Source organism: Phodopus roborovskii, unplaced genomic scaffold (assembly GCF_943737965.1).
Source record: "Phodopus roborovskii unplaced genomic scaffold, PHOROB, whole genome shotgun sequence".
NCBI lineage: Eukaryota > Metazoa > Chordata > Mammalia > Rodentia > Cricetidae > Phodopus > Phodopus roborovskii.
This window is the reverse complement of record NW_026126418.1, coordinates 34,608,557-34,623,080: the sequence shown is the minus strand read 5'-3', so window position 1 is coordinate 34,623,080 and position 14,524 is coordinate 34,608,557.

Genomic DNA, 14,524 nt, shown 5'->3' with positions numbered 1-14,524 from the left:
CAGCCCTTAGCAAATGAACTTGTGATGGAGACAGAGATGTGGGCAGAATGAGAAGAGACTTGACAGGACCAGAGTGGGCAAATACATGTGTCAGGAACTTGGATGAGTGCTGGGGATTCCATGCTGGACAAGACAGAAAAGCCCCGTGCCTGTTTTCTCTGTAGTACAAAGTGTCACATCGCACTGCAGGGCAACAAGGTATTACCCTGCAGGTCAGACAGAGGACTGGGGGAATTAGCCTTGGGGAATTCTCGAGTGACCACATGGAAGTAGTGGCATTCATGCTGAGGACTAAGGAAAGAGTACAGTGACCACTGACGGGGTGGGGGTCAAGGCGTGTGTCCAGTATGTAGTACTGAAGTAACAGTACGAGGAGAGATGAGGCATGGGAAGCAGAATGGTTCTAATGAGATGGTGCAGAAAAGACAGAACTGGGTTGTGGCTCCAGAACCATCTCATGGTCTTCATGGCCTCTATTTTGGCTTTCATTTCAGTTCGTAGTAGAGATCATAAAGGACTTGGGTGTTGCTGGTCGTTTTTACCCTTACTCTTGGGGGGGGGGGGGTAGTGAGCACTACCCAGTTCCCAAATAAATCACACAGAGTCTTATTACTTATGAATGCCCAGCCTTAGCTTGGCTTTTTTCTAGCCAGCTTTTCTTATTTCATTCCATCTACCTTTTGCCTCTGGACTTCTTTCTCTATTTCTTTTTTTAGCTCTTACTCCATGGCTTGCTGTGTAGCTGGGTGTTGGCCCCTGGGGTCGTCTTCTCCTTCTCTTTCTCACTCCTATCTTTTTCTTCTCCTATTTATTCTCTCTGCTAACCAGCCCTACTTATCTTTTCTCCTGTGTTGCTATTGGCTGTTCAGCTCTTTATTAGACCAATCAGATGTTTTAGACAGGCAAAGTAACACAGCTTTACAGAGTTAAATGCAATACGAAAGAATGCAACATATCTTTGTATCATTAAATAAATGTTCCACAGCATAAACAAATGTAATATATCTTAAAATAATATTCCACAACTCTGTGTGTGTGTGTGTGTGTTCAACTTTCTTGTAAGGCAGAAGCATTCATAGACATATGTGAATGAGCAGCTATGACTGTTCCAATAAAAACATGCAAAAGGCTATATCTGCTAGTCCTTTGTGTAAGGAAGAGTCAGGGCATGGTTCAGAAGTCACAGAAGAGATGAGGTGTTTTGTATTTGGAAAATGACAGAAATTGCTTGCATTTCAGTCATTGTTGGCTGTCTTTTAAGGATTAGGAAGCAGTTGGGGGGAGTCAAATTGGATGATGTACACAGATTTGGCACTGAATGTGAGACTTGGTCATATTGGTCACATGCAGTTGTTGGCGAACGATGTTTGAAGGTGAAGTGCTGTGTGTTAACATTAGAAGATGCAGAGCTAGAAGGGAAAGTCAGTTATCAGCTGTACCTGAAGCTGCTGTGGTGACCTCATCTGGAAAGAAGACAGCCAAGACAGTACCCTAATAGTGTCTTTATTTACAGGGTGGAGCTGAAGAGGAGAGTAGTTGGGGAAAAAAAAAGCTGGTGTGTGAAATCCTGGAGAATACCTAAAAAAAGGGAATAATCTGCAAGCATCAAGTGCTGAGGAGAGATTAAGACTAAAGGGTATCAGTGGATTTCTGTGACAAAGGAAGTGATGGATGTCTTTGGTGAGACATTTTTGGTGAGGTGGCATGGGTAGAAGCCAGAACTTAACTACTGTAGCAAAAAACAAATAAACAACAACAACAAAAAAAACAAAAACAAACAAAAAAGCCCAACAGTGAAGTTTGAGGATAATATGGAGGAATAGAAAACAATTTCCTAGCTCTCAAGCGTAACCAGGATTTCTCCTGTTTGCACAACACCATTTGTGTATTAAAACCTACTTCCCCCAAGATGTGTGCTAAGTACAAAGGGAAAGAAGAGGACAGGAAGTGCAGGAGAGTCACAGCACACAGCACTCTAGCCAAATAAAGCATCTTGATTTCCCGATCCCCTTAATATGATTTACTGATATGACACAAGGGCTCAATAAATAAAAAGCTTTCCATGCAAAAGAGGACCTGAGTTCAGCTCGCCAGCACCCACATACAAAACCAGGCACAACAGCATGTGCCCATAATCCCAGCCCTGGGATAGGGTTGAGGTCTTGCTAGGCAGCCAGTCTAGCTGAAATGGTGAGCTCCAGGTTCAGAGAGATCCTGTCTCCAAAAATTGGGTGAAAGAGCCAGTGAGATGGCTCAGTGGGTAAAGGCACTGCCACTCAACAATGACAGCCTGACAACCCGAGTTCCATCCCCCAAATCCACAAAAGGTGGAAGGTCAGAACCAACCCCAAAATCTGTCCTCTGACTTCTACATTATCTTCCTGGTATACCCCACCTTCCAAATTCTCCCTCCCTCCCTCCCTCCCTCTCTCTCTCTGTCTCTCTGTCTCTCTCTCTCTCTCTCTACACACACACACACACACACACACACACACACACACGAGAGAGAGAGAGAGAGAGAAAAGATGTAAGAGTTAAGGTGGGGAGTGGCCTCCACACCCATCCACATGTATATGAACATATAGTTTTTTTTTTTAAATCATAACTTTGTTCCAACCCTGTAAAACCATCAATCTCTAACTGAGGTCTGTTCCACAAGACAAGCTATCAGCACTAGTTCTTAGAGTGCCACAGATGGATAGAACTAAGGAAAAATAACTCAGTACAATGTGAAATCATGTATAAAATTCCAAGCTGGATACTAACAAAAACTGTCAAAATTCAAGTACGGACTGTTCAACAAATGTTGAGGCATCACCAGCTGATCTTACTAATTGCGCTATGGATGTGTGAGTTGTGAGCACAGCGGGAGAGCTAAGGACACATAGGAACTCTGACACCATCTATACAGCTCTCCAAATTTAAAAATTATTTAAAATGGGAATGTAAAGGCAGTGGTGGCCTTTGATCCCAGCTCTCTGGAAGGAGAGGCAGTGGATCTCTTGAGTTCCAGGCCAGCCTGATTTACAGAGTCAGCTCCAGGACAGCCATGGCTACTCAGAGAAACACTGCCTCACAAAATACCAAACCACAATTAAAAAAAGAAAAGGAAATTTAAAGATAGGACAGAAGTGAGTGGGTCGCTAACTCTTGTGCCTACTCTTGGGGCTGTTTTCCTCCTGTTGGGTTGCAGTGTCCCAACTTTGATGTGATAGTTTTTGTTTTGTATTTTATTTTGTCATGTTTGGTTGTTATCTCTCAGATGCCCATTCTTCTTTTTCCTTTTTTCTAAAAATGTTATTTTGTATTGATTATTTGGGAATCTCACATCATGCGTTCACCTCCCAGTCTTCCCATGTTCGACCTCCTCCCCCATGACCACCCCCACCAAGGGTAAAAACACCCTCCAGTTTGTGTTGTCCATATATTTGAAGCATGGTCAGATTCCTAGTGCCCAGCCCCCTAAGGGAGGATGAGTCTTTCTCTGGCTGCAAAGGTACCAAACGTCATCGAACTGAGGAGAGCTATGCGGTGGCCTGAGCCAGTTCTCCCGTGCCAGAGAGCATCTGAGTCACCATTTGCACTGTAGTGCTGTGGGCCAGTGAGGAAGGAGCTCAACCAGCTTTCCTAGGGGAGTAGTGGGAGGCAGCTTTCCCAAATCCACTACACTGTCAGAGCTACCATGCAGCTCCTACTGCTGGCATCCCCTCCCAACCCATCTCAACCTACCCCATACTGTCATCCAACCAGCTCTTCTGAGCACACAGATGTTAACATGGCTTCTTCAGGCGGCTGCCCAGACCATGGACTCTGCATGGACTTTGGTGGCATCACAGGCTGTAGACATCAACACAGCCCTTGGCTATATCAGGACCACTGACCCACTCATGACCCTCAGCGGCTGCATTCCACGTGCCTCGACGTGACCTCAGATGGTTACACATGTCATTCACATCAACATGGCACCTGAGGCAGCAAAGCCCAAGGATGTCACCAAGGCATCAGGCAGCTGTACAGACTGCCTATATCCACATGGGTCTCAAGTTTCATCAGGGCCTGGAAGATGAGAAGTAGGGCAAAGGGGCCTATTTTTTATTGCTGGAATAAAAGAAAGCCTGAGTTTGTATTAAAAGAACACACAGAGTACCTGGAAGAGAAAGGCTTTCAACAGTCATCTAAGATACTGTTCTACTGCTGTGAACACTGACCAAGGCAGCTTATAAATGAAACATCCAGTTAGAAGCTTGCTTAAGTTCAGCGTGTTAGTCTGTGACCCTCATGTCAGGGAACATTACAGGAAGCAGACATAGCACTGGAGCTGAGAGTTTCCATCCTTACCCGTAACTAGAAGGCAGACAAAAAACCTCAAAGCCCACCCCAGTGACACATCCTCCAACAACCACACCTTGTTCTTCCTGAACAGTTCCACCAACCGGGAACCAAGCATTCAAACATCTGAGCCTGTGGGGACCATTCTTGTTCAAACCACTGCAGGGGTCAACTTCAACATTATTCTTGAAAGTCTTTCTGACTATAAAGGCAAAAGTTTTCAGGGCCCACAGGGCACGAAGATAATAACTAGTGTTAGGCTTCACAAACACAAAGAGCAAGACAAAACTGAGCAGAATTAGTGACAACAACAACAGCATCAAAACAAAACAAAACACCTCAGATTTTATTTAAAGTCATGCTGACCTCCACATATCAAGGCCACAGAAAAGTAGCTGTAAACATGAAAACGTCAACCAAAAGGCTTGAGGGGGGGGGGGGCTTGTTGGTGTGGCTCAGAGGTAGAGAGCTTTCCTGGCAGACTCAATCCCCGACATGGCATATAATAAAGTTCCATGGCTGCTGGGCCTAACTAGGCTGAAGTTTATCTTCCTGAGGGAATTACTGACTGAAAATGAGAGACAGAGAGGCCTAAATTCCCAATACAAGCAATAGTAGTAATAGTCATAATAATAATGCCCGATAGAGCCGAGGTGCCAATTATATTGTAGCCCAAGAACAAAGGGGCTGAAAATCGACAAGTCCTCTGGAGAGTGTGACCTCTTCTAAATTCTTGAGTATTTTTTGAACTGTTTGGTTGTTTTGTTTAATGGTACTGGGGATCAAACCCAGGACTTTACATACAAGTAATCTGCCATTGCATTGCATCCCCAGCCCTGAATGTGTTTCAGATAAAGAGAAGGAACGCAATGAGACAATAAACATAATAAGCTAGTATAAGGTGTACAGGTTTTTCCTCTCGCCGCCAGTCTTGTCTTGTCCTGCCGCCGCGCCAGCCCCGATTAACACACAGAGACTCTGTATTTGATATAATCCTGTTGGTCAGTTACTAGTTTCTTATCGGCTAGCTAGCTCTATCTTAATTATTAACCCATTTCTATGTATTTCCACGTGGTCTTACCGAGAGCAGAGGAATGGCGGTTCTGTTCTCTCCAGACTCTCCATCTTGATTCCTCCTTCCTACTTCCTATTTCCTCCTTGTCTCCTAGTCCCTCCTATCTTCCTTTCCTATTGGCCAACAGTGCTTTATTCATTAACATAACATTAATATGTATGAGAAACATATACAGAATGACATCTCCCATTAAGCCAGGATCTGTAGAAAAATAATAGCTCACATGAATTCAAGATGTCAATGTTATTGGACAATTGTGATTTTCTTTTTCTTTCTTTCTTTCTTTTTTTATTTGTGAGAGAAGTCCTGTTACTAAAAATATAACCAAAACTTGGAACTCAGAGGATGTGTTTAATACCCAATGAGAAGTGGCTAAGGAAAAACTTAGCTGGATCTTCAATCAGAAGGGACTGGCTAGAAGAGGGCATGGGAGATAGGAAATAAGTTAAAAAGTAGGAGACGCAGCAGCCACTATGTCATATACTTGTAACTAGGGTCCCAGAAAGTGAGGCAAAGCGGTTGCCATAGCAACAAGGTTGAAGCCGTCAGGGAGGAAGTTTTTCTTGAAGTGATGAATGAGTGGGGTGAGCCATAAAGTCACAAAACCCAGTAGGCCCCAGACAGGTGAAATAAAGGCTCTGCACGTACACACACCATGATGAGAATTCAGAACAACCAGGTTACTCTGTGGGGGAGGATGGGTTACCATGAAAACTCCTGATGCTTCAATAACACAAAACATAAGACAGCTGTAGGAAAATATAGTGTTAAAAGAACTTTTGAACTAAAGATCTGCATGGCAAATGTTCAAGGATAAAGACAAAGACATTGAGTACAATGAGAGGAAAATCTGAAGGCAGATGGAAAATGAGCCTGATAAGAGGTTGTTGAGTTTTAGCAAGAAATGAGAACACATCTATTGTAAATGCAGCTAAATGGACAATTACCATACCAAAGTATGAAAATGTATTATGTGGCATTTCAGTGTGTGCATGTGTATTTGTAAATAGAATATAAGTTTACCAAGGTAAGCACTATTGAAATTCTCCAGATTCTTATAGTATCTCTGAAACGGACAAGCTTTAGTAAACTTAGTCATGAATCCCCTATGCTTAGGGGAAATAAAAGTATACTTTATCAAAACTTAAATCTTAATAATTAATGAAGAGAAAAAAAACAACTCACAGAATGGGAAAAGGTATTTGCAAGTCATGTGCCTGTTGAGATTTAAGATCCAGAACATATAAAGAGTTCTTGTCATGAATGACACAGTACAACTTAAAAATGGCTAAATTGGAATAGAGTCTCTCAAAGAGGATACAAAGGGCAAAAAGCACACAGAAAGATGGTCAATATAGTTATTTACTGGAGAAATACAAATCAAAGCCATAGTGTGATGTAGTCTTATGCTCACTAGGATGGCTTCCATTACAAAGGTTGGACAGCAGCAAGTGTTGAAGAGGATGCAGAGCAACTGGAAACTTACTATGTTGCAAGTGGTATATTAAATGATTTCTTCAGCTGGAATTCAGCTTGTGTCCCAACACCCAGGAGGAAGAGACAGAAGGATCAGACACTCAAGGCCAGCTGGATTGTGTAAAACCTGTCTTGAACAAAGATTCATTCATTGGCTGTTTTTCCACAAGTTAAACACAGAATTACCTATTACCCAGCAATTCTCCTACCCAGCTACCCAAGAGAACAGAAAGTGTGTGCTCAGATGTCTACAGCAGCATCACTCGAAATAGTGGAAGGTGTCCAGCCCTTGATTGATGGATAAACAAAGTACTATATCCATAGGAAGTACCATATCCATGGAAAGCACCATATCCATGGGTGGAATCATATTCAATCGCAGAGGAAGTGTCAATACATGTTATGACATGGATGAATCTGGAAGATACACTAACTGAAATAAATCAGACACATGACTTATCTAAAACCCATTCCCAGACATGTCTACTATAGACAAACCCATATGGAAACGGTGTTAGTGGCTGCCAAGGAGCTGAGGGGGAGGAAATGGGAGTGACTGCCATGGTGACAATGTCTTCTTTAGGGGAGATGAAAATTTTCTAGAGTCAGTGGTGACAGTTGTGAAAGCCTTGTGAACCTCAGACAAACCACTTAATTGTATACTTCCAAGACACAGGGAATTTTGTGCCATGTGAATTACACCTAAGTCACATGTCCTTAAAGTACTCGGGTGTGTACAGTTTGATAGATTCTGTCAGTGTTATGGGGAGAAAAATTGAAGCACTAGAATCAGGACCTGGGTTGAAGCCCAGCCCATCACTGCACTGGCTATGTGATCTTGGGGACATCCGTTAATGTCACTGAACTCCATTTCCTCATCTGTATGAGGAGACAGATGGTGCTTTGCCCCAAGGCTGCTGGAGAATGGGCATAATGTGTGTAAGATGCTGTTAGGTCCAGAAAAGCTGGATCCTCTGAAATGCTGAACACACACACACACACACACACACACATGCAAGCACGCACGCACGCACGCGCACACACATGCACACACCACACATATATATACCACACACCTTGCAACACACATATATACACACACCACACAACACCATACAACACACATACACACATACTCACACACTTAACAAACACAGTGTGTGTGAGAAAGATTGATGTAATAGCTGATAGTCTCTACAGCAAGGTGATAAAATATTGTTATGAGCATGATATTTGTATAATAAAAAATAGTAGTGGTTTGAACTTGGAAGACAGGCAATTCATAAGTCCTTCAGTGCTGGAGTTGTTGTAATCTTAGCTCTGTGACTTTGGAGTTCAGTACATGTGGGATGCTCCATGCTAAGTGGAAAATGCATTCATTTTGGAGAGTTGGTTTCTGGAGAACAAAATAAAAACTCTTTTTGAAATAGAACAGAAAGAGGGTAAACCTTCCAAATCAGTGGGAATTGGAGTAATTGGTACAGAATATATAAAGAGTAGAGTTAAAAAACAATATAGGCAGTAGAAAAAAATGGAAGCATGTAAGAAGGTATGGGTTTAAATTAACACTTAGAGTAATTACATCAGTTGCAAACAGTTTAAATCCTAATCCCATTGAAAAGACAAAGGCTGTCAGGTTAAATAGATTAAACAGAAAGCCAGTGTGTGTTAGTTAGTGATGGGAGATGTCATTCTGTAAATATGTTTCTCTTATTGGTTAATGAATAAAGCCCTGTTGGCCAATAGGAAAGCAAGATAGGTGGGACTAGTTGAGAAGCAGGATTTGGGGGAGGTAGGAGAGGAGAGTCAACATGTAAGACCAATAGAACAGAGGTTCGGACCCTCTCTCCGGTAAGATGAGACCACATGGAAATACTTAGATTAATAAAAATGGGTTAATATTTAAGACAGAGCTAGCTGATGAGAAACTAGTAACTGGCCAACAGCATTGTGTCTAATACAGCGTCTCTGTGTGTTATTTGGGGCTGGCATGGCTCTGAGACCAGGCCGGCGGAAAAGCATGCTCGTAACAGGTTAGGTTTTTTTTTTTTTTTTGTGTGTGTGTGTGTGTGTGTGTCAAGTTGACTCAAGCTGAGAAAGTGCCCCTGTTAAATTGACCTATAGGCAAACCTGTATGACATTATCTTGATTGATGACTAGCAAGGGACTACCAGGTCATGGTACCATCCCTGGACAGGTAGTCCTGGGTGTATAAAAGAGTAAATTAAGCAAGCCAAGAGTAAGCCAGTAAGCAGCGTTCCTCTGTGGCAACAGTTCTCAGCCTGTGGGTCTGGACCCCCTCTAGGGGTGTTGAATGACCCTTTCACAGGGGTTGCATATCAGATATTTACATTATGATTCATAAAAGTAGCAAAAATTAGTTATGAAGTAGCAATGAAAATAATATTATGGCTGGGGGGGGGGTCACTGCAACAAGAGGAACTGTGTCAAGGGTCTCAGCATTAGGCAAGCTGAGAATTGCTGCTCTGTGGTCTCTGCTTCCGTTTCTGTCTCTAGGTTCCTGCCTTGGTTTCCCTTAATGACAAACTGTGACCTGGACATGTAAGAAAACTGAACCCTTTCCTCCCCAGACAAACTAAGACGTGGTATATACAGTTTCCAAGAATCCCTTCTGAAATAATGATGACTATATTTTTGTGTGTGGTGCATGTATGTGTATATGTCTGTATGTATTCACACTGTGGGTTGCACATGGAGGCCAGAGGTCTTCTTTGATTGTTGTCCACATTATTTTTAAGACATGGTCTGTCACTGAACGTGGGCCTCACTAGTCTGGCTAAAGTAGCCAGCAGACTCTGAGGATCCTCCTGTCTCTGCTTCCCTAGGGCCAGGGCTATAGGTGCATCCCACTGTGCCAAGATTTCACATGGTGCTATGTGGATCTGAACTCAGGCCCTCACACTTGTGTGCCAGACACATCACCAACCGAACCATCTCTCCAGCCCCCGATATGGTTATATGATACTTTCAGCAACAGCTATATTTTTAAAGACTACTTTTCTAGAAAGATACATCGAAGCATAATAATATAACATCTAAGCTTGGTGAGGTTGGGAAATGAGGAGATATCTGAATGGAAGTTGACTGTGAATGTTGGGAAATGAGGAGATAAGTTGACTGTGAACTTAGTGAGGATAGAGGATGGGCATGTGGAGGTTCTAGATGCTATAAAAATTTATGTATTGGAGATCTTCTGTAACATATCAGGATGAAATTGGACTCAGGCCCCAAATAATGTGATGATGGTATGATATTAAAATAGCAATGTGGTTTGTCACATTAATATATCAGGAACACAGATCTGATACTCTAAGTCTAGTCTATAAAGTGTGTCATAGTAGCATGCATATTTTGCAGTTGGAACATCCAAGTGTGTTAATGACAATCACACAGGTATAAAAGTTATAAGCAGATGTCTCAGTTACTCTTTTATTGCTGTGGTAAGACACCATGACAAAGGCAACTTATAAAAGAAAGCATTTAAGTTGGGGCCCATGGTTCCAGAGAGTTTGAGTCCATGACCATCATGGCAAGGAGCATGGCATATGCAGCTGACCTGAGCTAGTTGGGGGCTCACTGACTCCAGACTGACAGCTGGGGAACCTGCATAGGACTAAACTAGACCCTCTGAATGTGGGTGACAGTTGTGAGGCTTGGGCAGTGTATGGGGCCACTGGCAGTGGGACCAGGATTTATCCCTAGTGCATGAGCTGGCTTTTTGAAGCCCGTTCTCTATGGAGGGATACTTTGCTCAACCTAGATACAGGAGGGGCTTTGTCCTGCCTCAAAGTGATGTGCCAGACTTTGTTGACTGCCATGGGAGGCCTTGCCCTGTATGAGGTGTGGGGGGGGGGAGAAGGAGGGGAGAACAGGAGGATGGAAAGGAGGGGGGACTGGGATTTGTATGTAAAATAAAAGAAGATTGTTTGAAAAAAAAGAATAATGTATTAGACAACTTGAATCTTTGGACTATCATGTGTCATCTTATCATATGTAATGACCATAGAGGTCAAGATCTAGAGAAATCTTAACTTTCACAAGTACAGATATGGCAAAAAGAAAAACATGAATTTTTTTTTCATTTGGTGAGGAGATGTGTTTTTAGTGGTTCTGGGAATGGAACACAGAGCTTTTGTCAAGCTGGGTTAGCATCCTACCAGTGAGCTAATATTCCCAGACAGGTCCAGCATTTTTATATACATATACAATAATAAGGTACTTTTATTTTTTTAAAAAAAAAGTGAATTAGAACTCTCTAAAAGTCTTTGTATGATTTATGCCTCCAGTATCATAATGATTCAAAGATGAAAATCTACAATTAAAATGCTATGAAGGAAAATGCAAAAAATTATTTGACAAATGAAAAGGTACATTGTAAGGACAACTAAACAGCAGTTGCACAGGTCTAGCCCCTGAGAGCAGGCTAACTTCCACAGCCACCAGCTGTATTTTGAAGCCTTGCTTGGAGATGAACAGCTCCTGTCTTTTAGGTCACAGCTTCCCTCTACATTCATGCAGATGCAGAAATCCACAATTTTTTATTGCCCATAAACAGTTTCTACTGTAGCTCTTACCCATTTTCTTCTCTCACCCACATGTTTTGAGGTTACCCCCTGCCCTGTGCATATCCCCTCATGGTTTTTGACAGGTGCACAGCCTCCTCAGTGTGCAGTTACTGCTTGCTTCGTAAACAATTCCCTCTTATGATGGGTAGCAAGTGGACACGTTGGAGACCGTGCAGAAAATGTCCCTGGAGTATTCCCCCAGGTAGAGATGGCACTGGAGTCACAATCCCAAGACACAGCAAGGAATGCTAAAATCCTGAATGGGCAAGATCCCTAAACTCTAAAATCCCCCAGACTATAATCTTGAAAGATTCAATTCCTAAATGTGGAACTCCTGCTGGTGGGCGTGCAAACTTGTACAGCCACTTTGGAAATCAGTATGGTGGTTCCACAGCAAAATGGGAATCAGTCTCCCTCGAGATCCAGTAACCCACTCTTAGGCATATACCCAAAAGATGCACATCCATAAAACAAGGACATCTGTTCAACTATGTTCATAGCAGTATTATTTGTAATAGCCAGAACCTGGAAGAAACGTAGATACCCCTCAACTGAAGAATGGATGGAGAAAATGTGGTACATTTACACAATGGAGTGCTACTCAGCAGAAAAACACAATGGAATCCTGAAATTTGAAGGCAAATGGATGGAACTAGAAGAAACTATCCTGAGTGAGGCAATCCAGTCACAGAAAGAAAAACATATTACGTACCCAGTCATATATGGATATTAAACATAGAGCAAAGGTTTATCAGACTACAGTCCACAAGACCAGAGAAGGTAGGAAACAAGGAGGACACTAAGAGAGACATACATAGTCTCCCGGTGAAGGGGAAAGGGACAAGAGCCCCTGAACAAATTTGGAGCATGGTGGGAAGGGGAGGGAGGTAGGAAGGAGCCAGACTTTGTGTGGATGCGGTCTGGTTACCCTGCTCTCTGACTCTAAGGCCACCACTCTTCAAATGGAAACACCTATTATGAGAATGATTGATGCCAGTCACAATGTAAGGGTAGGAAAAGCAGTACCAGCTGACTCAATCCCTATGAAACAGGTTTTTCTAGAGGGCTGATGGAATTTCTAAGTTAGGTGAGGTGAGGAAAACACAGAGAAGGCTAGGAGGATGCTTCCAGGAGCACCTTCAAATTATGGAGACACAGTAGAGGAGAAAGTGCACACATAAGAGGCTACTCAAGCCAACTGCCTCCTGCTTTCCTTCCAACGTTTTGCAGGCAGTGGACACTAAAGCCCGTTGAACACATGTGCATCTCTGGGCAGGCATCCTCCTCGGTGCAAAATAATGCCAAATAATAATATCCGCCACCTCTTTTGGCTCCAACACTGTGAGTCAATGAAGGGTTCAAAATTGTGCACTAACTTGTTTTTCCATCTCCACAGAGAGTAGGATGGGAGTTGATGAGTCTTGCAATGAGAGAATTGATTAAATTTAAGGAAGAACTTTCCTAAACTGAAGGGCTATTAACCACTGGAATGGCTTTGCATGGAAGCTGGGACTCTTGCTCCCTTGTGATCATTAGAGAGAGGCAGCAGCTGCTGCGGACAGTGTGTACTTGCTAACAGCAAGTGAGAGTATGGAGCTAGGAGCTCCAAGGGCCCAGATCCTGGGGTGCCTGCTATTAGGTGTACAGAATTGGAAGGAATTGTCTATGACTAAAATGTCTTTTGTCTCAATTCTTGCCTCCTCATCCCCTTGCCTTCTGTCAAGTTGACGCAGGGCAGGCAATTGGCCTCCTGTGCCTTTGACCCCTCTCCCCAGTCATAGAGGATCAGGCTGTGTCTGACCCTGTCACTCAACAAGGTACTTCTGCCCAAATGGGCTAACACACCATCTTTCACGTCCAGGCTCCCAAAGTTTGCTCCATAGCAAGGTGAGGCCACTCCTAGTTTGTGGCCATTCCAACACAATTCTAAGTTTCTTCCAGTAGATCCTCATACCACTCCTCTTCCCCCGTCCATCGAGCATCTTGGTTTGATTTGGATTATTGACTACAAAAGCCCAGAGGCCAGCATCTATTTAGAAATCTTAAGAATGCACAGTACATTGAGATTGAGATTTTGTAGAAAGTTAAAGATTTCCCATTTAGGAAGAGAATTCACAAAGACTCCATTAGCCAAGCTGTGCCAGTGGCTAGTCTGATTTTTCAGGCAGAAGGCAAAAAGCCATCCAAAATGCCCAGAGACACTTTAAAACCGATCACCCTGTGAAGAGCCCCTGCCGTGTCCGAAGTACTTTCTATTAACTAAATGTTCACATTGAGATCAATAAGTGAACTTGGGAACAGAATGACTAGTTATAAATGTGTGGTTGTTTTTCATGTGGCGGATCTTAGGTCTGTTACTTATGGCCCTCCATGACAGAGAGATGGAGAGGGGTTGAGACTCACACCACTAGATATAAATTATGATCGGAGCTTAATAGATAAAGCCACAGGGGCTCAAAGAAGGGCACAACTCCCCTCCCTTCTCCCCCCCAACACACCTTGATTTGGTGGCAGAGCTGGGATTCATTGGGCTGAAGCAAATGTGGAACTTGGGAAGGAAGCAGCATTGCCCTGGGAGGGATGGAGGAGGGCAGGCTGGCTTCAAGAGAACTACAGGATGATGTAGCTGAGGCCCTAAACCCAGAGATTCAGATTTGGTAAGGCTGGTGTTTGGAGTTGGATGCTTCATTTTAATCAGTGCTTTTCTGGCATGAGAAGCAGATTGAGAGGCACAGATAGGGCCTTGGGGCCCTGACTGCCTGTGTTCATCCATCTTGCTTTCTGCTGAGTTCATGTGGAGTGGGGCAAAGGTTCTGTCTTTTCACTTTGTGTCCTAGACAAGTATTAGGAACAGGGAGCCATCAACAAACATTCCTCACAGAATTGCCATTCTGTTTGAAAAGCACGTTCTTCTTGTGTTAACTGTTGTTCTTTCATGGCTGGTGATGGGTATTTTCTCCAGGGCATCACATCCAGAGCCACAGCATAGCATCTGCCCCATAGAAATGTAGTTAATTTTGATTACTAGTTAGGTGTCCTGCAATGTCTCTGTTGTCTG